The sequence below is a fragment of the Amblyomma maculatum genome, chromosome 7, assembly GCF_055883805.1.
Source record: "Amblyomma maculatum isolate TAMU_Amacu chromosome 7, ASM5588380v1, whole genome shotgun sequence".
Lineage (NCBI taxonomy): Eukaryota > Metazoa > Arthropoda > Arachnida > Ixodida > Ixodidae > Amblyomma > Amblyomma maculatum.
In genome coordinates this window covers 90,535,740-90,560,100 of record NC_139350.1, presented here as the reverse complement: position 1 = coordinate 90,560,100, position 24,361 = coordinate 90,535,740, and the positions used below count along the sequence as shown (strand labels likewise).

Sequence of the window (24,361 nt, the reverse complement as noted above, 5' to 3'; positions counted from 1 at the left end):
TTTTTTTGAAGCTTGGTTGCGTTTATACGCTTAACCATACAGAAGTGGTTTGAAAATAAAACTGAGGTTCAAGCACAAGCATTCAACATCAACCGTAACCATTGCACAATGCAAAAGAAAAGCAGCAAAAGCAGCAAAAACTTGGTAAACGATTAAGCTCCGCCTTAAAAGTGGAACGCGATAACGTTAATGGACCTCATCGTCCGCTTTCCTGCTCGTCTGGCGATTGATTTATGCAACAACTTACTTTGGTTTGTGTATTCTTTTCTTTTCCGTCACAGCGGCATTCAGCCTCGATCCCAACGCCCCTTTGTACGGGATTACTAACTCCTAATTAGTATGTTCCTGATGACAATTAGCTTCAGTATATCTCTTCAAGACACGCCACTAAGTCAAAGACCCTAACGGAATCCCTAAGTTCCCTTCCAACTCATCTGAACTAATGAACACTGTAAATCTTGTATTAATAAGGCCGTTTCTGTGGATAACTGCGTAGAATAAATATCATGCATGAAAAAAGCCTTTGTCTACCGAGTAGTGGGTCCGTCTGGCAAACAAGAACATGGGTTCGACCTCCCAATTCTTGCTTTAGTTATTCCCAATTTATTTTTCAATATTCCTTGCTTGCCTTTGTGATGGTAACCTCTTCACGAACTCTGATTTCATTTGGAGCTTTTCTTGATTTGTCCCGACTGTCTTTGAAGGCTCCTCGGATTATTTGTTCAAGAAAAACGGCGCCTAGGTGATGACGCCGGGACGACGCCGGCTTTTCCGCGACACGGGGCCCTCAAGCTATCGCGTAAAACACCGCATCTCTCAAATATGAGTTCAGTTTTACGCGTGAATAGACTTGCGGGCATGATATTCAAATTGACAAGTAGGCGCGATTTGCATTGTTCAGGGGCGAAAAGAACAAAATGAGTCGCAATAGCGCCTTGAACGGTTTGATTCTGCGAATTTTTTTTCTATTTTTGTTTAAGATGGCTGTTGGGTAAAGTAAGGCGCTGTACATATCTCACTTTTCGATGGGCGCCTACACTTAACTAGGTCAAGGCCACACGGCCATTTCATTCCACGATGTTTTGTAAAATGTTTTGTCCAAGTTGATTTTGGGGAAAAAGAAGCCGCAGTCTCTCTTTCACTTTTCGATGGACACCGACACTTAGGTAGAAATCCGAACTCGCAATCCAAGTAATAGAGCTATATTAATGGCGGAAAGCATTGAGCGCCGACCAATCGTTAAAACAACAATAACGTTTAGACGCCGCTACGGGGGCCTTCTTCATTGTGAACAAGGCCCCCGTAGCGGAGTCTTTAACGATTGATCGGCGCTCAATGCTTTCCGCCATTAATATACAAGACCAGGCGAGTTTCCGTCAAACCCCGGATTTCAGAGCTATATTAAGTGCATCACACTTTGAATCAGTCTGCCTAATTCGGAAGGTATGATTTAACCAGCTGGAGCGCTGGCAGGGGGATTCCAGCTGTTTATTTCTGTTACAGATGTACGGTTCCAGTAAAGAAGAAAAAGAACTGCATTGATGCATCGACTATATCATTTGGTTGGTTTGCGCGTTTAACGACGCAGAGCAGCTGCATCGTGGAGCAACTGATGAGTGTATATGTGTCGATGACCTCAATTCAAATTTTTTTGGCCTGTTCAGTTAGATATGATTAGTAGGGACTCCACACTAATTCATTTCATTTATTGGGGTTCTTTACAAACAAATGGAGGGGCCAAGGTAAAAGCGCTTGTCCACAGCTTAAGTAGTCATTAGTCTCCTTTACATAATTGCAGAGGGATAGGGGCAGAGAAACCTTCCATAAGAAAAAGAACATAATTACACTGCAATAGTATAATTTAAAAATAGATTCACAAAGCAGACGAGCTCCATGCAGTGGTGCTAAGGTATGGATGCCTTCTAGATAGGAATTTAGTAGCCGCGGCAAGGAGTTAGCAGTCATTTCATGGCAGTAATTGGCCTTAGAAAAAAAGGATATGAACCATTTTTTATGACAGCGCGTATATTTCTCCGTATTGTGTTCTAAATTTGCTATATTTGTTAGTAAATTGGTATTTTTGAGACAAGAATACCAAGGTACGCATTACGCCGCTAAATTCAAGAATTGATGGAATGACCTTGTACGCTGATACTTTTACCTCAGCAGATGCGGCGGCAAGTTTTGTGCCCATTTGCACAAGTGACGGCCACGCGTACTGGCGTACATCCAGGTTTAATTCGTCGATAAAGTTAATCCCCAGTATTTTACTGTGTTTTCTTGTGTTAAGATTAGTGGCACACGCTTTTCAACGCCGTTCTTTTTTAGGCGGACGCAGACAAATGTAGTTTTTATTATATTATTTTTTGTTTTGCTATCCCCCGTTCGAAACACCAGTCAGTCATCGGTGCGGTTTATAGACGTGTCTAGGTTTATCTGTTCTTCAACATTTTGCAGAAAAGAGTACCTGACACAATATTCGCAAACAGACGAACCGCTGTATACCTGATGCAATGCAGCTGCCGCATCATTATTATAGACAATGAAATATATATGCCCTAGAATGAACTATGTAGCACTGCATAGAATATTCTGGTGCTCATTTTTAAACAGAACAGATATCTGCAATGTAATAAATATGCTAATGTCCAAGGTATTGTTCTTGAAGTTGAGCTTATTAAATCTAGTATCTCAGTTCACCGTCTGAGAATCTTTCGACAAATCAATATAAATTGTATCAGCCTGATGTGAGCAGAATTACCGCAAAATCATGTGTGACGTTACCTCAATTATCTGAGTTACTGCAGACTTAAGCCTTTACAGAATCTATTCTGCATAGCGTAAAATACTTTGTTCTCCTCCAAATACTAAACTATAGACGTAATAATCATTCTATCATCTTGCTGCAACAGTTGGTGACAAAATATCGCTGAGAAGCTGGCATAGCTGATATCCAATCTGGACTCAATAATCTGTCCCTGTCGCTTTGCAGAGAACGTATCAACGCATCCTTTAGCGTCAATACATGTCTAACCACAGGTCATTAAATTAGTGAAAAACCGCCACACGCCGAACGCCGAACTCACGCCCATTCCACGCTAGTGAAATATGTGAGATTCAATATAGTTCACTCCTTGTATCTTAAGCTCACCTAAGGTTTTTAGGCAGCAATCTTCCAAACCCTTCGCCGTTTTTCAAGGTTACTAAAGCGGCATTCATGCGGTTGAATATCGCAGCACCTCGCACGGTTTTCTGCTGCTCAGAATCTGCTGATGGTATTGTTTAGAAGAGGTGAAGTGAATACTTACAATGATGAGCAGTATGAAAGTGAAAAAAGGCTGCGCATCTATTTATTTGTCGCTTTGTTAATATAATATAAGCGTCAAGCGAAGTTTTTGTCTCTTTTCTAACTAGGTTTTCCTTGTGGCATATTACTTAAAAATATTTCTGAAATTTAATGGGCGAATATCCGGAAATTCCACTATTTTGTGCGAAAAGCTTGTTCCATCTCAGATTTCTCCCGCCTGTATGCCCACCAGGCAGGTACACAATGTAAGTGCCTTAAAAGAAAGAACGGTAAAAATTATGGCGATCAGTTTCCTGATGCGGGGGAAACACGATAACATTTCTCTTCCATTTACTAATATATTGCAATTCTAATTCTTTTCTTATTCTATTTCGATTAGTAATCGCTTCTTTTATTCACCTTTGCTTAATCATTTTTAGTCTGGCGTCACCCTGTTATTAACAAGCGTAGAGGGGGATATATCTCCCCCGACCTGGTACCTGTCAACCGTTGCATCATGCGACGGTTGCATCAAGCATTGCGACGGTCGCAATGCTTTGCAGGGGGGCAAGGAATCCCCCTACACGGCAGCAGACATATGCTGCAGGTGACAGGTAGAAGCTTCACACAGACGTCGCCAGTGACGCCAAACAGTTTTCACCTTTACAATATTCCTAATAAGATAAGGCTGTCCCGGCCCATGGCAGATATATAGAGAACTCCACCTCTCCATCTTAGCCAATTTCTGAAGAGATGCCGGAACCGCTAGCCAATGTCATAGCTGGTTGACCAGATTCAATGATCGCACTCGTGCTTTCACTCTATTTTGGCAGCCTCTGGCCGTGTAAAGCGATGTAAAGTTGTGATGTAATGTCAGAGGACGAGGAGGAGGAGGAAAAGCAGGGAGGTTAGCCAGATGAAGAAACCGGTTTGCTACCCTGTACTGCGGGGAAGGGGTGAGTGGATATAATAGTGAAAGGTAAAACGGAGTTCAACTGCGAAGGAACATGAACGCCGAAGAATTGACGGCTTTTGAATTGTAGTGCTGGCGAATACTCTTGAGCTTTCCTTGGACTGCCAGAAGATCAAATCTGTCGATATTGGCGACCATAAATCCTGACTGCTCAACGAAAGGTCAAATTTTAAAGTTAAAGCTCAGCTACTGTAGTCATATCTGATGCCAAGAGAGGAAGAGAGGAGTCGCTGGAGGAAACTTTGATGCTGGGAAAGATTGAAGAACACAGGAGAAGGAGTAGGCAGCGAATGCGATGGTTAGATGGCATTCTCGAGGCATTGCATACGAATCTATCCTATATTTATTCGAAAGATGGTGGGAGACTAGAAAGCTTGGCGTGATACACGGTTCATAGGGTCACGAGGAGCCTGACATGACTGAGCGACTGAACTGAACTGGTCGTGCAAAGTACCGCCACAGCAACCAACCTGATTCTAAGGCGTTTTTCTTAAACTTCTTCGGAGGTGCAGAAGTTAACACGCGCTGTAAAGCTGTCATGCATCCCACTTTAATACTGTAGATTTCTGCCCCTCTCCTTCAAGTCGTCTGGCAGTTATGTGGTGCGGTACATGACAAAAGGTTAAGTTAGGTGGAGTGTTCTTGTAAAATGTGATCGGACTATTACAGCGTGCTGTCAGCCTTCTTTTAGAGAGCCAGATAAAATTGTTTCCAACGAGCCCTATCCCGGCGGCGCAGTCCGATCTCCGTCGTTTTCCGGAGCAGCGGCCATATGTCGAAGCCTGGATGAGGCCGGCGGTTCTGCACCGTGCCTTCCTAATGGCCTGTTCAGCCTGACTCCCCGCGGCGCCATGAATATATCTCAGGCGGCCATTTGGATCGTAACGGCCCCCTCCTCTTCGCGGCGCGCGCGCGAGCCGTAATCGTATCGGCCCGCCCGCCGCTCGATGCGAATTCCCCGCCCTCCAAATACGCGTATAACCTCGTCGGGGCCAGCAGCGCTGCCAAACTCGCGTATCGCGGGTACGGCGGACGTAGGTGTATATATTTTGCCTGCACGTCCGAGACCCGAGGAGCGAAGCCCATGAGCGCGAGAAGAGCCCAGGCACGCGGCAGAGCTTCGAGCGGGGGCCAGATTTACGATTTCGACGACGGCGTCGACGACGGGGACGGCCGCTTAGAGTGAGAGGGGAATTGGAAGACAACGCCGAGGAGATTCGCTAACTTTCTCAAGAGCTGCGCACTTTTGGCCGTTCATAACTTTACCTCTCCCCTTCTCACTTTTGTGTCATCATCGTCTCACTGATAAAATCTATTCGTTCATTTCGCTCTGCTTCCTGCAAGCGGGTTCTTTTCACGGAATAAGTTTTCGCAGCCCTTTCTTTGCCGAGGTAAATGTACCGTCATTTATTTGCCTCCCATAAGCGCTGGTTGGTCAGCAGCCACGCATCGGGATAGCCTAGAGAAGAAAATTACTTCGGCGAAAACGAATGAGAGGAGGAAAGGCATATACTTGAAGAAAAGGAATTTTTTTTTTTGTAGGTTTTCGACAACAGAGCATGTTACTCGAGTTGAAGTATGAATGCTCAGCGTTAGAGGTATCACTAGTTGTTTACATTGCGCTATCATTACGCGGAACACAAGCTATTCCCCACCGCCTTCTAGCCGCTGCCCCTTGACCGACTTGGCAAGGAAGGCCCGCAAAAAACCGTGCCTAGTTCTTTGAGAGGTCCCGGAGATTTTTCTGATTCTGCAGCCAAAGGTCGTTGCCACCCTATAAATTGAAAGTTCGAAAGCAAATCCCAGAGACATTCCTCGGACGGCTCTGATAATCGGTTTCGGTTGTAATGGGGTCGTTCACGTACAGTGCACGGTGATTAACAGAGGCCTAGTGATTTCATTGCACTTGCTTCTCTCAGGCGATGCCCATTCATAAACACTAAAAGACCATTAGGCTAGTCCGTTTGTTTGAACCAGTTCTGCAATAATTGTTCCGTAGCGTGAAATGCCTTCTCCGACTCGCTGCGCAATACATCCCTTGAAGGGTGATGTATCTACAGTCTTTGTCAAAAGTATACGGCCCAAGAGGTTCGCTTCTAAGCACTGTAACGCGGCTGCTGGCAGCAATACTGGAATACGAATTTAAGCTAGAGGAGAATGAGGGTGAGATTTGTCATCTACGAGATTTCGAACGCGACAGTTGCTTTACGAGCCTCGTTACAGGGCTTAGAACAAAAATCCTTGGGCCGTATACTTTTGACAAAGACTGTACATGTACGAGCAGTCATTTATGGCTGAATACCCGTGTGTGTGTGTGTGTGTGTGTGTGTGTGTGTGTGTGTGTGTGTGTGTGTGTGTGTGTGTGTGTGTGTGTGTGTGTGTGTGTGTGTGTGTGTGTGTGTGTGTGTGTGTGTGTGTGTGTGTGTGTGTGTGTGTGTGTGTGTGTGTGTGTGTGTGTGTGTGTGTGTGTGTGTGTGTGTGTGTGTGTGTGTGCGTGTGCGTGTGTGTGTGTGCGTGTGTGTGTGCGTGCGTGTGTGTGTGTGTGCGTGTGTGTGTGTGTGATTTTAACATTTCCTATTACATCGCCAGCAGCTGAACTGCTCAAGAGATGTGCAAAATTGGGCCGGAAACTACAACGAAAAAAAAAAAAACGTATGCATGTATGAGCCCTCCACACGTATAATGAGTGATTCGGGTGCCAGTGCACACTCTCGTCGCTAGACCAAAATCATTCATGCCTTTGAAGCTGAAAAGAAAGTGGAACCTCCTGCTTGAAATCATTGAGCCGCAACGCAGTTCCCTGTTGTCTTTTCTTGGTCTTCCCATATGTGCTGCTCCCAATCTTCTTCGCGGTCTTCCGCGCACCCTGCAATTCTACATTCCCCAAATGGTCATATCTAACCCTGCCCGACAAAGACTTAATGTTAGCGACGTAGCGAAAACATGGATGCCTATAGATCTTCGGTGCCAGGAAAGGGTGCTGTGTGTGCAAATCCGGAATAAACGTCGAGTATACGCTTCAGTCAACCGCATCTCGCCACTGCGACCGCAGCCGCCTCCAGCTCATTTCGCGGTCTTCAAGCGCCGTATAAGCTATCCTGCGCCTCCGAGTGGAAGCACCTTTAAAAATAAAGGCTGCTCAGGCGAAAGGAATAGAATGACCGGGCGCCGACGACAAGCACCAGCGGCGAGCAGAGAAGCGTCTCGGTTTTGCCGGGTTTCTTGTTCTCCTTCGCAACGTTTTTTAAACAAAGCATCTTGGAGGGGATCTCGCCTGACCGAGCGGGTCGCAGTGTCCTGCGGCCGCGCAGTTGGGGGTGCGGCATTATTGGTGGATTCGGTTGCATTGCGTCAGTTGTGATCTTTTCTGTATTTTGAAGAAGAAGATGCGTGCGTGGAATGGCGTGAAGAAAGTATGAATTTGGGTGGAAGCACACGAAAATCCACTTGGACTCTTTATACTTCCGTTTTTTTGGAACTTGTGCGTTGCGCAGTTTGCGCTTTGTACTAACTTGATATTTAGTAAAACGTGTTTGTTTCGCTGCCATACCTGCGTATATTTATGGAAAGCTTCCAAACCACACCGCGGTTTTTAACCATGAAGCGCACGCATATACAATTGAACTGGAAATGAATTACGCGATTCTCCATGTGGGTTTGTTCGACACATTTAGATGGACGTGTTTCTTAAATTAGCTGTACGAACGCCTTCGTTTGTGCAGCAAAAAGATGATCTTTTGAGAGTGTTCAAGACATCGCTCATTAACATGGCATCAGAGATTGCTTAATAATACTTGCTAGAAGGCTAGTTGGTGCATGTTCACCATAAGGGATGTAGCGCCAAAGCAGACAGCATACAGAAAGATACACAGGACTTGTGCAACTTGCGGTTTTTTATTCACAGCTGATGGAAGCGAATATAAGGCAAAATAATCGAGGCGGAACCAAAAATATGTGCGCCAGGGGTATGCAAACTGATCAGCGCACAGGATCTGTCCTGCCTTGTCTATATTTCTGACTGCTGTCTGTTCTGGCTCATTCATATGGCATCATAGGAGAGTGTTGTTACGAATGGACACTGGCACAGCGCTTGGTACCATGTGAACTAACGGTGGTACAACGCAGTAAGTGAAGCATGCACACTGGTACGCCTCATTGTAGAGGCAACGCACCGAGTCAGTGTGCGCAAATAAAAGATGTTCAGAGCTGCAACCAGAAGCGCTAAAAGGGGAGAAAGAAGCCGTTTATCTCTAGGGGCGCAATATGACTCCTATTGAGCAGGACGCGCGAGGCTGTCGTGCAGTGCCTAGCACAGAGAAGCACCGCAAGGCTCTTGAAGAGGTGAGCGGCGCGTCATATAAAGCGCGAAAGCAACATGGGGATCAGTCGCAGCATCACGCAACAGGACCTGCGTGGAACGGTGGTGAAGGGGGCAGCCAGAAGAAAGCTGACATAGGGGAGCGCAGCCCAACGCTACGGCATACAGCCACGGGAGGAGCGGTGGGTCGCTCCATCTCCGCGACGAGCTGTTGTCCGACAGCGGCAGCGGCAACATTGAAAAAAGGCCTCCCTCCAGAGAAGGGATCCCTCCTTCTCTTTCCTTCGTGGGAGCCTCCTCGCGGTGCCTCGACGCTCGAGAGGCCGGGAAACTGAAGCGCGGTGGCAGCAGCTATGCCGAGCTCCGCGATCACAGAGGCAGCAGCTAGAAGTCGAGCCAAGAAACGGCATGGCCAAGCGCGACTTGCTGCACGCAGCGGAAGCGTGAAATAGGACGATGGGGTCAGCGGGCTCGAAACCGGACCGACCAAGTGCTGTGGCTCGGAGATAATGTTGCTGCACCGTTTGCGCAACTCGTACCCTTCGAGACGCAAAGAGGTATACCCTGCAGTGCGGCTGCCGTCGTTAAATGCAGCCTGCAGCTGATGCTCGCATGCATACCCTAGACGGTTAACTCTCCAAAGTGCATTTCGTATCTTATCCAGTTGAGAAAATGATTGCACGGATAACATTATGAATTTAAAGAGTTAAAAGTATAGTTAGACTGTCACTAATATTGCAGAAATTCGTGCTTGTTCACATACCACCATTCACTGTTTCATTTTACTGCAATATTTACGAAATTTTACTGCAATATTTACTGCCATTTTAAGAAAAATGGCAGCCATTTTGCGTTTGTGAGTTGTGGAACTGAAATAGCTTGTAGCACTGCGCGGCTCCTGAGGGTAAACAAGAGAATATATGACTCTTCACTTCTCTTATTCAAATGCATCGCATTAAAACCTGTGTATGAGCTTCATAGGCATAATGAGAAATGTTTTGCACAAGAACAGCCAATATTTATGAACGTGTAAGGATTTCCACAGCAAATGTATTGCAAAACTGCTCTCGACAGTGCGCAAAGGTATTCTCGGTAATGGAAGTTTTTTGAAGTTACAAAATAATACATCAGTTTCGAAAATGCGTTATCATATGCCTCCTCCTCCTTCCCAACAACCGCAAGCCTTTTGCGTTGATCCGTTGCATAACATCGCAATTGCATAGAGTCCAGGAAGTCATGCATGTCTACTCTATGTTTCTCACTCGTGCGGAGGCTGGTCAAATTTCTCTTCGGTGCTGCTGGCTTTTCGGACCCTCGAATGAGGCCTGCAGCTGGTCTAAATGTTTTCTCACTCGTGCGGAGGCTGGTCAAATTTCTCTTCGGTGCTGCTGGCTTTTCGGACCCTCGAATGAGGCCTGCAGCTGGTCTAAATGTTTCAATTCATTCATTTAAAATATTTTCAGTATACCGGCTTTGCGGCTTCAAAGGTCCAACGTCCTCCTCTTGGGCTGATTAGGCTCAACTGTTTTCGGCCATTGTGTCTGTTAAAAACACGCCGAATGGCTAGATTCTTGCGTACTTATGAAAGCATATCCTTATAATGAATCCCTTGATAACCGTCTTTCCTCATGGTAAATCAAATTTTGTGGTAGAAACCGGCCATTCAAGCGCCGGATCACCCCATATACCGTTACGTTCCCGCGCTTCTATGTTTCAACGAGGGAATTGTTGATCATAAAATGCGTTTGCCGCAAAGCCTACAATGAATCCTATCATTCGCACACTGAAAGAGCTTGGATTCGGCTAAAAAAATCACTTTTCTCTTCTTATAGTTAAAGAAAAGGTAGATATTTGCCTATCACATTTTGGAAGCACGATTCTTTTTAAAGATAAGCGGGTTTCGAAATGGGCTCTTGTCATTAATCCCAGCAGAATGTGCGCTCACTTCCACAGAGCCACTGTGGACGTCAATAACAAGGCAGTGGTTTTAAACATGCCGATCACTGACATTTGAGATTTTTCGGCTCGCACGAATATTGCCTTTCTCAATAACTTGGTAGGTCGATCTGCCGTGTCTTTGTGAAGATGGAAGCACCAAATCTCCTCTGAATTTGTATATCTTATAAACTTTAACGTATACTGTGCAGCGCTGCACCGAAATGCATTGAAAGCTGATGGAGTTTTATCCTTGAGTTTGCGACCACGCATAATGACCATTTGAACAGCCTTGATTACGTTACATGCACCTCGCAGCCAGACCATTGCCTAAAAAGGACAGCAAGCTGATATTCACTCATAACAGTCTCAAAACGAACGCAGTGGGAAGCGTTTAAGAACACATAAAGCTGAAAAACGAAAAGAAGCAAAACAAGCAAGCCCCCAGTAATCCCTGTCTGAAGAAGAGGACGTCAAGCGCTAACCGCATGAGGCAACAATTCGCGACGCCACGCTGTGCGACAGCGTCGAGAGGTGCGCTTAGTGCCGCCAAAGCATTGCCATTGGTCACGTCGTACGGGTCCATGGGTCAGCTCGCGAGGCGGCCAATTGGAGAAGCTTTTGGGGCACTTCCATTCTTGCTTTCTTTCTTTTTTTTTTTTGCGAGTGAAGGTTGTTTTCCTTGTCCGGTTTGAGCGAAGAACCGGCAGACGCTCGCTTCATTTGACCCGTGCATATATGTGAGCGCATCGAGACCGTTCAGTCAAAGCTTTTTAGGATAAAGGAAAAAAAGGAAGGCTAGTGTGGCTAGATATTGTTCATTTTCGAATGGAACGGGAGAATGTCACTTCTTCTAAGTCTGCATCGCAGTGTTGTTTGGCCCTCGACCAAAGTATGAGGCGGCGGTAACAAAGCAGCATGCACTGAAAACACGCCGCTCTGTCGCCGAGTCCTGTCGCTTCGTGCGGGTCCATCAGTGGCAACGTCCATGGCGTCGGTGCCGAGCAACACATCACCAAGGGCTGTCGCCTCACGCGTTCACCGCTTTAGAAGAAGAAGGCAGAAGAGAGACAGAGAGAGCGCGGCCTTATGTAGCTAGTGTAGTAGTGCTGTTCAGGGAACTAGCAGTTATTAAATGGGACATCACATGACTTAGCGAGGTTAGAAAAACAAATGAAGCGGCTGTCGAAAGGTCGGGCACGTTCATGTGCTCTTGTGGTTTAGCGAGAGACGAGAAATATAGTGTGGCTTTCCGAATCAGTCTGTAGATAGCCGGCAATATACAGCAATTCTTTAGCATTGACCAGGGGGCGGAAAGTATTAAATATATGCTTAATAAATGTATAAATAAGGTTAGCTTACGCGCCTACATCCTAAGCGCCTGCATCTAGTCATGATGACCAGTAATTATAAGTCTTATGTGAAGACTTACATAATCAGCAATGGCAAAGGTAAGAAACCCCAGGTGGTCGAAATTTCTCCGTAGTCCTCCACTATGGCACCGCTTTCGCGCTTTCCCCTTTTACTCCCACCTTCCTCCCTTCCTTTACGCCGCGGTCAGGTGTCCACAGGAAGGGTGTGACAGATACGTTGCCTTTCCTTTCCTGTAAACCACTTTAATTTAATTTAATATACTGTTGGACGACTTTAGTACCAAGGTATAAGCAAAAAGTAGGCTGCAGGTCAGACAGTGGGTGACTACGCATATTCTCCAGAAAATGGAGGGAGAAGTTGTTAGTATAGAGTTCGCAGAGCACAGTTATTTAGGAATCACGAATACTTTCCTCAGCAAGCGGAGATACCGGAAGTGGACATATTTCATATTGTGCTCTTACTGAGGCTCCATGCCGGATCTGGAGGTCATCGGAAAGATGTGCAGTGAGCGCTGGACAGATAAGGTCCGAAATATGTCTACATTTGAAGAGGCAACGGAAGAAACTACCAAGAAAGAAGCCCATAAGTTGTTTGCGGTAGGAGAGAATGTAGAGGAATTTGGAGTCTCGCCGCAGGACAGATATTGGGCTTTAACCGAGGAAGCTGACCTCAGTGCAGAAGCTATGAACGATAATGTCAGAGACGCGATTACTGAATGTGCAGTGGAAGTAGGTGGTAGAACAGTTACTCAGGATACCGGAAACTATCCAAGTAGACAAAAGATCTAGTTATGAAGCGCCAAAGCATAAAAGATTCCTATGCAGCAGACAGAATAAAATTGGCAGGGCTATCAAAGCTAGTTAACAAGCGAAACGTCTTCGACATAAGGAAGTAGTAATATAATAGGGGAAGAGTTCAACATGCTCCAAAAAACGGCGACAACCTAAAAGTGGCCAGGAAAACAGTAGGCGTAGGCGAAAATAAAAATATGTGCTAAGGAACAAGACGAGCAACGCCATTGCCAAAATAACTGATCAATTATGCACTCATATCTACAGTCAGGGACAAAAATTTGCGGGACGCGAGTTAGTGGAAAAATATTTATTTTTGTGCGGTGGCAAATACGGAGAATGAAATGTACTGGACCATTAGGATACATGCACATCCCATTCGGAGGAAAAAATATCAGGTTACAAACAAACGAGGCAACGAAGAAATAAATGTTTTTACAAAAACTTCGCGTCCCCAAAACTTTTGTCCCACACTGTACAGCAGCCGATGTAACCATGGCGATGATGAGAGTGTCAGTAGTGCAGAACAAATTGAAAAGGGGGAAAAAAGCTGGTGAGGATCAGGAAAGACCGGTGGAGAGATCATCCCAGCAAAACTGGTCAGTCTGTACACGCATTGCCTAAGGAAAGCGTAGCAGGGGTCACGGGTGAAGTTATTTATTATTTATTTATTTTACAGGTGCTGCCAGCCTTGTTATCAGGCCTTTGGCAGGAGTGGGCAGTTCAGGTTAACAAAAGCAATGACAGCAAACAAGATACTAGGCACTGAAGAATAAATCTAACAAAAACACAGGAAAATATTTACATGATGAGGTCATTTGACGAGGAGAGGCACATGTAACTATGACTTGGGCGCAAGTGAGCACAGGATTGAAGAAATAGTTGGGAAATCAACAGTGTCGGCGGGTAATGCATTCCAAATAGTACGCGGAAAAAAGGAATTTTTAAAAGCGTTAGTCCTGCACGATTAATCTATAACTTTGTTGGTATGATATGGGGACGGAACTTGAATGCGGTGGTTTCCGGTGTAGTTGATGAGGCCTGCTTGCGCTGTCTCCGCACGGGTAGAAAGGGGGGACTGCCAGGGTGACGATGTCGGATGTATCTTGATCGGCGCTGGCCACCGCTGTCGTAGCTGACAGAAGAATCTGCGTGAACAACATGCACGGGTTGGTCACAGCTCTGATTGCAACAAAAAGCATAGGATGTTTGCTGGAATCAGGTGAATGCAGTTGGCACAGGAATGGCTTACTTGTAAAAGCCGTTTACCTGCAGTGGGTATAGAGTCAGCCTGATAGCACTGATGTTCACACTAGGGAAGTCCCGTAGTACAAGTACTATTTCAGGATTTCCCAACAAGTTGTAATCTCAACAGCGAACCTCACAAAGAGCCTATTGTGCATTTCTGCTACATAGTAAAGAGCAAAATACAGTGCCTTAACATGGGCGCTATAGTGGATACGCTCTTTTTTATGGCTCATGCTTGTTTGTTTGTTTTTTTTACACTGCACAAAAAGACCGGCTATTATTTCTTGAGTTTAGAGGAAAAGATGCGTTTACATCTGGCTTTATGGCGCGCCCCGTTGTCTGAATTTATTCGGCTATTTTTTTTTTTTCTCACAGACTTTCATTGTAATAACCGTACGCGCCAAAAATCACCCCAGGCCCTTTTCTCAAAGGCACTTCTTTAAGCCCAGACGCGTCAAATATTTCTAGATTATGTATAGTATTAGGCGCAGAAGCATTGTTATAAAGTCTCAAAGCCCTTCTAATGTTGCTACTTTACGAAATCATTCATAAATCTAAAACAAAGCTTTAAAATTGACAGAGAGTGATTTCAAATCAAATCAAATAAAATCAGGTAATTCAAACATCCTACGGTGATTAGGGGAACGGACAAAACGCTCTAGATGGGCTTGACGAGGTTCGCGCCACCTATACAAGGCATACAGCGGACGAAGTTGGATGTGTCAACAGCAGAAATACACTATCAGAGCGCAGCTGCTCTCAAACAGAAAAAGCATACAAAAGGACGAAAGTGTGATGCAAATAACAATGACAAACTTCTAGTTACCGGAACATGACAGATATGGTGAACGAAAAATGCATAGCACTCAGAAACACAGCAGTATAAGTACATATACTATGAGTCAGACAAGGAAACTAACAATGTTGCTACATATATTTGTGCAAAAAAAGAAAAGAAAGTACTGCGTAAATCCCTCATTAACTTGTCAGTGACGTCTGTGCCATCTCCTCCGGAAAGTTCGTTCAGGTGAGATGGCGAGCAGAATTTCAACATTTGCTTCCTGTAATTGGTGCGGCAAACGTCAACTTTCCATTTCTTCGGTTTTCGTGTATAATACACAGGATGGTTCACTGAGAGCCTGGCTAGCTTAGCTAATGAATTGTTAGCAGTGATAGCCTGCAAGCAATTTGCCCATTCAATATTTTTAAAAAATCCCTAGCATAGAAATCTGTCGTTATTTCCTTTACACTTCGACAGGTCCTTTCAACTTGCGTTGCCTTTTTTACCGACTGTTCATTGTGGCCGACGCTTCACACAGTGTCTTAGCATGTTCACAGAAAACATAGAGGACAAATGCCAAAACGCTTGTTAGGACACCCTTATGGCTATCTTAGCGGCGACATCACAGAGCCTCAGGATTCGCCCTGCTTCAGATGTACGTGCTTCCCATAAGGAAAAGCACAGGAAAAGTACAAGCCCCTATGCGCTTGGAGGAGACCGTATTGAATTCGGTCTCTCTTCAAATGTGCGATCTCTCACAAGATCGCAGTACTGTTCCTGAACAAAACACAAAAACGTGCAAGAGGTGGGGGTATTATAATAGAATCACGCGTACGGCATTTCGCGCTAATCTATTTGCGGCGTTTCCTAACCTTGCTTTGAAGCCCTTCGTTGCGATTCCCTCCGATTTTCTAATTCACCGTTGATGAGAGAGTTTAGCACGCCGCAAACGACGGCCGCCGGCGGTCGCGAGCTCCTGATCGTCGCGTGCAGCGCAACAGCTATTCTCAGTTTCGCTCCACGCACGAGGCGAAAAATCACGTGACCACGCGGCACGTGACGCTCAAATCGCGCGCACGTGCGCTGACGCTGACGAACTGCACCCCCAGCACCGGCAGCGATCGACTCGGCGGTGCGCGTGGCGCGGGGTCTCGAACATGATCCAGAACGCGTTCTTTGGCGGCGCGGGAAGGGAGGTATTGTTATGAAAATCCGGGCGGCAGCAGTTCAGGGGGACAGCGCGTCACTCCCTCCTCATCTCGATCCCCCGCCTGTCGACCCCCGCTCGCTCCCCGGTGCGCAGCCAAGCCCCGTCTCGCTGGCTCCAGCCGTCGCTGCTCCTGCGTTCATCTTTTGGCGCTGCGCTCGCGAACGGGACGAGAAGCGCGAAGAAAGGGGAACTGAGGAGGAGAAGACAAAAGGGAGCGAACCGGCATTTGGGCCTAGCGAGACGAAAGGCACAGCCTGGCACGCTTGTTTCCGGCACGTGGGGGTCCTGTTGAAGGGGGGTGGAATTACACGTTTGCGGCGGTGAATGGGGGAGGCAGCATACGGCCCAGAGGAGCGAAAGGGAGCCCGGTTCGCCAAAATGTTTGGAGTGAGGGGAGTGCTGAGGCGGTGAACGCCAAGTTGAAGCGGATTTCGTTTGATCGGTTCTTTGCTGCGGCTGTCATTTATCCGCTCGCCGCCGCCGAAATATCTGCGACGGGTGGTGCTGCGTCCTCTTGCCACGCATAAGCGGCGACGGTCGAAAATAAAAAAAAAAATGCAACTGGGGAAGGTGGAAGATGTAGAGGAAACAGGAGAGTGAGTGCGCCAAATGGAGCGGACGAATCGGCATGGCGCGTGCACCGGCCGCGCTGACTTTTTCGGGCATGGCTGCAGTTTGGCGGATGCACATGATGGGGTCCCCAACCCAAGCGGGTGCACAAAGTGCAGAGGGGATGAGCCAAACAAGAAGGCGCGCGGGATTACGTAAGCGAACTCGGCTTTCCCCCGTGTTTACTGCAGGTAGCCACTTTCGACATGGCTCGTCCGGCCCGAGAACATAATCATTTCTGCAGAGGTTTCACCTCTGAAATGCAACAGTTGGCGTGCTTTTTCCGCGAACCTCGTTGCGGAGGATCTTGAAAAGAAGGTGTCTTCCAGCCACAGATAAACATGTAGGTCTCATAGCAATATGCTGATCACACCTGTCACGGAGGGTCGAGCCCGGCGCTCCTGGACCACCTTCCCAGCCGACGTGGCATATACTCAACCACAGAGTTTGTGCGCGACCGACAGTCGCATCCAGTATAATGTTGGTAGTGCATGCTCTTATATGGTCACTATAGTCACATCTGCGCTCGGTGTATCCACGGTATATACTTGATATATGATGAAGATATCTTGCTGGGATTATGCACTGCTCTCGACCACCTGCTGTGCTTCTTCTGAGGTGCACTGTGGAAAGTACACCTTGCGACGACAGGATTCCGTTAGATGGCTTCTAATGTCCCTCTTGAAATTAGGTACGCTTCCTTCGGCCCACCAGCACAAACCATTCAGCCAACGGACGCCACACATGGCCGCAGCCGTTGTCAGTTGCCTGCTGAGGCGATGGTACAGCCGCCATAAAAAAAAAAAAAAATATCGCTGTGTGCCACGAATAAATGTCCCCACTGCACTTGCACAGAAACCTTGTTTCCTCTGAGCTTTCCTTTGTGCTTTTGACCTTGGTGTATGCGTTCCGGGGGTCAATTAAACTTAGGAAATTTGCGGCTAAGTCTTTCCCGAATCTCAATAAGAGTTTAAGTTGAAAGTTTATTTTCGAATCAAAAAGCAACGTACAAGAATATACAACGAGAGGTCCCATGGTACAAGACCGCATGTGGGACCTCCAATGGTAATAGATTTCGATAGGCAACATAAAGAATATTATTGTAAGAACATTTATGAAGCAACACTGAAAATAAATAACGAAATACATAGTAAAGAGTGCATTGCCGATGGATTTAGATACAAAAATAGAATACAGAAAAGAGTACAAACACACTTACGAATTCTGCGACACAAAAGATAAATGAAGAAATCAAAAATTAAGAAGAAATGTTTTTAATTTCAGTTTGAACAAAGAAAGTGAATTAGTTTACTTAATGTCAAAATTCAAAGAATTCGAAAATTATATGGACGAAAATTTAAGGTCTTGTTTCCCGTCGTTAGTACTGACCTTAGATAGTAGAAAATTATTACGTAGAGCGAAGCGTGTAACGCTGTTGTTTTTGATCATGCCAGGAGGTAAAATGCTAAATGGGAGCTGACGGTGAAGAATCTTGAAGAATAGAATACCGATATTATAAAGAGCCGCGAGGGGTAGAGCATTTAAATTCATGAACAAAATGTACGACGGTGACATTCGAGGGAGGAGGTTATGATGCGTATAGCTTGCTTTTGCAGTTTTATTAATGGCCAAAGATGAACATGATAGGCGTTACCCAGGATGAAATGCCGTAGTATAAGTGGCTGCGGACGAAAGCGTAGAGTGATAGTAACGTGTGGATCGGGAAAAAAGGATCGGGCTTTGATTAGTGCGCACAACCCAAATGAAAATTTCTTGCAAGTTTCCGCTATATCCTAATGGGATTTTAGGTGAGGGTCAATAACAACACCTAGAAACGAAATTCGGTCTAACGGTCTTATGGCTTGAACTTTGCCATTTTCATTTGAAATATTCCAACCCACGTTGGCCACGTGAAGACGTGTTTTTCGAAATCCCGCGGCATTTTAAATAAATGCAGTGCTAAGCAGAAAGCGTTTATGCCGCCTCCTTTTACGCCAACCATTGAACAGGATCTCCTGCCTTCTGCAATGCGTACTATAGCTGTATACGAGCCACACTATGCGACATAACTCATCAGCAGCGCGCAGATCGCCTATGTCTTGCAGATGTGCGTCGACCGGATTAAAGCGTACTGTGCGCCATCATGCGCGCCTAATACTCAGCAGCTTAGTAACAGGCTCAAAGACGCTGCAGGAGTGTGTGGCTTCTTTTTCGAGCCCGAAAGACGTTTCAGGTGCGTTGCTGGCGTAGATGACGGTGCACCCTTGGACCTAATGATTGCTCGATATTACACTGTGACGTAATTTCAGCCGCATAGGGAAGCTGATTTGTAGCTATTCCAACTCGACTATTCTGACTTTTTTTCTCGCATTGAACCTCCTAAAAGTAACATTGTTCTCTATATCGACTTCAGCGCTTCTCACGAGAGTTTCTTTTTGGGTACCCTTTTCGGGAGGAGGAGAAACTTTATTTAACGAAAATTAAGTCAGACACTACACGAAGGCCCCTTTCGGGATTCCGATTGACGTCGGCCTGATGCAATGCCAGTAAACTATATGCTGGATGGACATGGTATATGTGCTCAGATTGGTTTTCTCCGGCTTTATCGTATCCTTTGCTGTCAGTAATTATCACGTGTTCGTAAAAAACAACACAAAGATGCGCTCCTGGTACTAGAAAAATTCCCGTCCGCGGGTGTCTTCCTTTAACGCAGAAGCTTGCGATCGAACGCCGCACTATCAAAGAACGTCAAATCACTCATCATGCAATAAAAACACATGGATCTGCTTGGGTTGAGTCTAACTGCGCAAAGAAGACAACGTAGCACGCCCTCTTTGAAGTAGTGATCAATCCTGGGCGTCACTGTGTGTGATATACAGACGCACGATTTTGGAATTTCGCGATATTTTGCCACCAGAGCTCGTTGAGCCTCCATGCCGAGGGTAAAATGTTTTCAAAGTTCTAAAATTGACGTGGCTATTACTAACGGGCAGCCAACCAAGCCCATAAATGTAATGGTTAAAACGTTGCTTTTAGAAATTATTCTCACAGCTTTTTTTAGTTAAACCGATTGACGCTTTTTTTATGCCAACAAATAATGTAGCGGAAGCTTTCTCTGGAGCACTGAAAGCTGTTGGGTGGCGCGAGTCATAGCTTGCTCTATTTTCGTTCTCGAAAGTCATCTAATGAGTAAATACTAATAGCGATCTCAGAGGTATCAGATCATTTTGTGAAACAGCTGGCTGAAACGTTTGCACCACGATACTAGTTAACGAAGTAGATAACTCGCCAAATTCAAAACGCTCCACCTTACAGTAGTGCTGTTAAAGCGTTCCCAGGGCAGTCGCAAGATCGTCCTTTCGCCTTCCGCACTGCATTCGGACGACCGGACAGCATACGCTAGACCGGCCGCGCCCGGCTCCCGCATAGAGTTCAATTTTAACTTTTGCGGGGACAAGCGGGATTCGTTCTGAGATGCTCATCGGTTTTGCCGTGGCACACATGGCAGCCACGGTACCAAGCCAAAATCGAGGCCTTAATGTCGGTAATGCTAGTGTTCAGTGCGAGTACGAGCTTCTCCGCGTACAGCCGGGACGAGGCACACATCCCTCCAAGCAAAGCTTTTCAGTCATCTACGCTCAGTTGACAGAGTGGTTTAGAATCCGACCCCGTGTGCACGGTGGCAGTGCCTAAAAGTATTTATTTGGAGCCATTTGCGAACGTTGCAATTCCTGATTCTCTCTTGCCAAATAACTTAGCTGCTCTCGCTCGATTTCCGGGGCGTACAGAAGGTCCATATAGCACAGTGAGACATGTTAGAGTGGTGAATGTGTTTGCGATCGGACCAAGTGCATTTCCGTCAAGTCAATGAAGTGCCCACTTTATAAAAGCTCGCCACGCGTGTCGTCTTCTTCAGACGAACGTTGTGAATTCGTATCTCAGCAGCGGTGTGTTGTTTTTTTCTTCTACTTTGTATTTAGTTAATTATATTTCAGCATAAAATGATTACATTACAAATTCAATGCAACAGCAGAAATTAAAAATTCTTTGCATCGCTGACTGTTGACTTCTTTCAGTTGTGTACCACAGATCCCCTCATTTTTTCTTTATATATTTGCCTGCTTTATATATAGCTTTAAATCACAGAGCCCGCATTGCCTCCGTCTGACAGTACGTGTGGCGACTGCGTGCGTCTGTCGTCGCTTAGAGGCTTGCCTTTGCCTGCAGAGACAAAAGGTCGCTGGTCATTGTTGAAATTCGCGTTTCCTTCTCTCCCGCTCTCTCACCACCTCCGCCAGGGCCGCCCTGCATGTTCGGCCTTGTTTTTCTTTACGGACGCACGTGGCCGCAGTCATATAAATTTGTCGCGCTATCACTGTGATCCGAGCCGACCGCGTCCGGCTGCGACGAGTGGTAGGCGTTATCCCCCCCCCCCCTCTTTTTCTTTTCTTCTACGCACATGTTTTTGTTTCACGCGCGGTGAGGGCCAAAAGAAGAGGTGGGGAAAATAGCCGTCGTAAAAAGCCGGGGAGGGAACGAGGTTGACTGCGGGGGTCAGGGTTCGAGTCCATGACGAAGGGGAAATGCCTGCCCTTACCTTCACCTGCCGCTGCCTGAACGCGGCGCAAAAAGAGCTCGGCCGGGAGGATCAGGCTTTAGTGCAAATCCTTCGCTTTTTGGCTTTTCTTTTTCAACCTACCGTAAGAGCTTCCCCGCGCTCCCCGACGTTTTCCCCGTCCACGACCGGAAGCAGAGGCAATGACACCGAAAGCCGACAGCTCCCCGTGAAAGCCGTTGTCTATGCGGGTACATGTTCGCCGGGTTTCGCTAAGAAATGTGCCACGGGCGCCAACAAAAGCCGTGACGCTGCGTTAGGGGAGGGAACCGCGTGGCTGTTGTGAGCATTGCAAAGTAAGAATGAAGGCCCACCCCTCTACACGGCCCTGAGGTTATGGCCAAGCTCAAATTAAACGTCTACTACCCCGATGTCTCTTTTGGTTTGTTTGCATTTTTTATTATTTTTTATTTCCTGCAGAGTTCGGCTTCGCTTCGCGACATTTTCCACCTGTTTGGGGTTATCTTAAGCCAAATTAATGCCCAAATGTAAACATTTGGCTGCAGGTGTTTGCCTTTCTTTTCTGTTTCTGCATGGCTTCATCGGAACCTGCCCATCGTCGTCTGTAAGTGGCCGCCACACCACCCCGGCAGTGATTTTAATATATCGATATTTATTCACCAATAAATTGCGATTGAGGAGCGTGAGCTCATAGGCACACGTAGGAAGCGTGAGGGATGGTGCAAAGTGTTCATTCGCGGGAGTATGGTAAATTATCCGCATGCTTTCAGAACCACTGTGGCTTAGCTTTTCGCCATGTATTTTTTTTATCACATTACGCCTATTTGTTCTCCTTTAAGCTATCTACCTTAAGCGACGGAATGAAGTGAACTTCAAGTTTACCATCATGACAAAACTCATCGTGCAAAGTTCACGACTACTACGATTGAGGCGTGAACAAATGTACCAACTGTGAATGGGTCTCACTATAGCAGAGTCTCATACCATTCACATCATGTGGCTCGAGCTAAGATCAACACAAGTTGTTTATCTCATAAGACAATTAAGAGAGAGAGGCTTCGTCGTCGAGGCCATGGTCATGACATACCTTCCAACAAGTCTGGGTGCTCTAAATTGCATGCCTAAAGCAGCCTACAAACGAAGCGCAACGTCATTGCAGAAAGCTATCTCCTAAGTTACCGAACCTAGGAAGCGGATTTAAACGAATTTAACACTTTACTCCAAGAAAACGTTTCCATGAAAATGCTGATCTTCCTTATTTTCTGGGGGACGAAATCTCCATAAATGCCCAGAAACATAGATGATCGGACAACCGGTGCAGTAGTCCTGTTCGGCTACAGTTCGAGAATTGAAGGTTCGGATCCGAGCTGAAGTATGTGGGCGTTTTTTTTTTTTTTGCTGCTTTTTTTAATAAAAAAAAATTCTCAGCCATGAAATGATTCTGCTAATATTATTCGATTGATCAACATTACAAAATAAAACCAAAACTAGATACATTATTCGATCTTTCCCCAGTTTTTGGCACCGTTCACTTCCTAGTACATGTCACAATGAACATCATTTCTCTACCCTCGTCTGCTCAATTCGTAATAATGAACGTCGCATTTGCAAACACGCTGGTAGTCCCATAAAGTTTCTGGCACTGTTGCCGAAAGGGTTGAAAAAAGAGATGCGAATTTTAAGCGACTAGCGAAATATTAAGTAATCTTTATTTACATATAATCTTCGAAAGTTGGTTTGGTTTGTGGGGTTTAACGTCCCAAAGCAACTCAGGCTATGAGAGACGCCGTAGGGGAGGACTCCGGAAATTTCGACCACCTTTGGTTCTTTAACGTGCACTGACATCGCACAGCACACGGGCGCCTTGCCTCTCGCCTCCATCGAAAAGCGGCCGCCGAGGCCGGGTTTCGATCCCGCATCTTTGGGTAGTCGAGCGCTGTAACCACTGCACCACCCCGGCGGCGCTAAACTTCGAAGGTATAGTGTCCGATGCTTACAGATATTCCTTGCAGTATTGTGCTGACCGATGCTTCGTAATGCGAGAGTTCATTTATGTTATACCGCCTGAATGTCCGCAAGTTTTGATTGTTACATTCTTGCATATCAGGAAATAAAACAATTTCTATAAAAAGCATGTATTTTACTCCACAATTCAAAATCTTCTTTTTTCTCAGATAAAAATGTTCTCAAATCCCAGTTTTGAGCAGTCCTAAATTTTAGCGTCCCCTATAATGCATTATTTCTCATCATGCATAGCGATTTTATATCGACAATGCAGACACCCTATCCCTCTATTCTTGCGAAATCTCCTCACTGCTTTCAGAAGATACTGTCGGCTCTCTACGAAACCGCAGAACTCAAGAAAGGAATACGCACAAAGAAGCACGCGCACCGGAAAAGTTAATAGCATTTTCAGCCAGCACTAGTGGGCGCAAACATTTAGACAGTGAACCTTGCAGTTACTGCGCCAAAGTTTTCCATGTGGGACACTAGGCACATAGAAGTTAAAACTCTCGCTAAAGTATGCGAGTTCATTATCAAAAGGCTGAGGTAATATTCCGGTTTTACCACACTCCGCCCAACGATATGAGAAGGTTGTTTAGCTTTACCTTGAGTTCGTGTAGAATTTTGCAATTTTCATAACCACAAACAGCACAGGCATAAAGTCCGCTCTCTGTTTACTGTGTAAACTGATAACAGGAAACATCATAATTTCGCATTAAGGTAGCACACCTAACGGAAGCAGCAATCTGTGCAGGCTACTTGTGAAACTAGCTACCAACTACATCTTTACCGCAACCCCTTTAATATAACGCGTGTGCTTTTCTTCGCGGGGAACCCCGCTGAAGTGGCAATACTGCAACCACGGTCTATGAGTTAGACTGTCCAAATATCCTTTAAATCTCCGAATACATGTTTAAACCCCGTTTTCACAGTTGATGAGCTTGAAAGTCGGCCGATTTCAGCTAGTTTTTGTTATAATGCATAATGTTTCGTTACTTGGTTGTTTCTATTGAAAGCTCCAAAGTATCCAGAAATTACTCCTGCTTTCACTTCGTAATTCGCAGCAGCATTCGCCTCAAGCTATTCTAAGGCGGGAAGAATCGCTGCCCAGCTTTTCGGTGCACGTCCCCGACGACACACCGCACCTGCGATCCCCTGCCTGGCGGTGGCGGTCGCGGGAGGAAGGGTCTCGGTTCGCTGCTCTTTCGCCGCCACTGGGGAACGATCGCGGGCTCCGGCTGGCTAACCGTGCGAGG

The 24,361-nt window shown here is 46.0% G+C and overlaps 1 protein-coding gene across 1 annotated transcript in view; it reads left to right on the top strand.

The window, feature by feature from the left end:
* LOC146183933 (LIM homeobox transcription factor 1-beta-like) overlaps positions 1-24,361 on the top strand; it is a 141,441-nt gene that overhangs the window by 13,269 nt on the left and 103,811 nt on the right. The window lies entirely within an intron of this gene.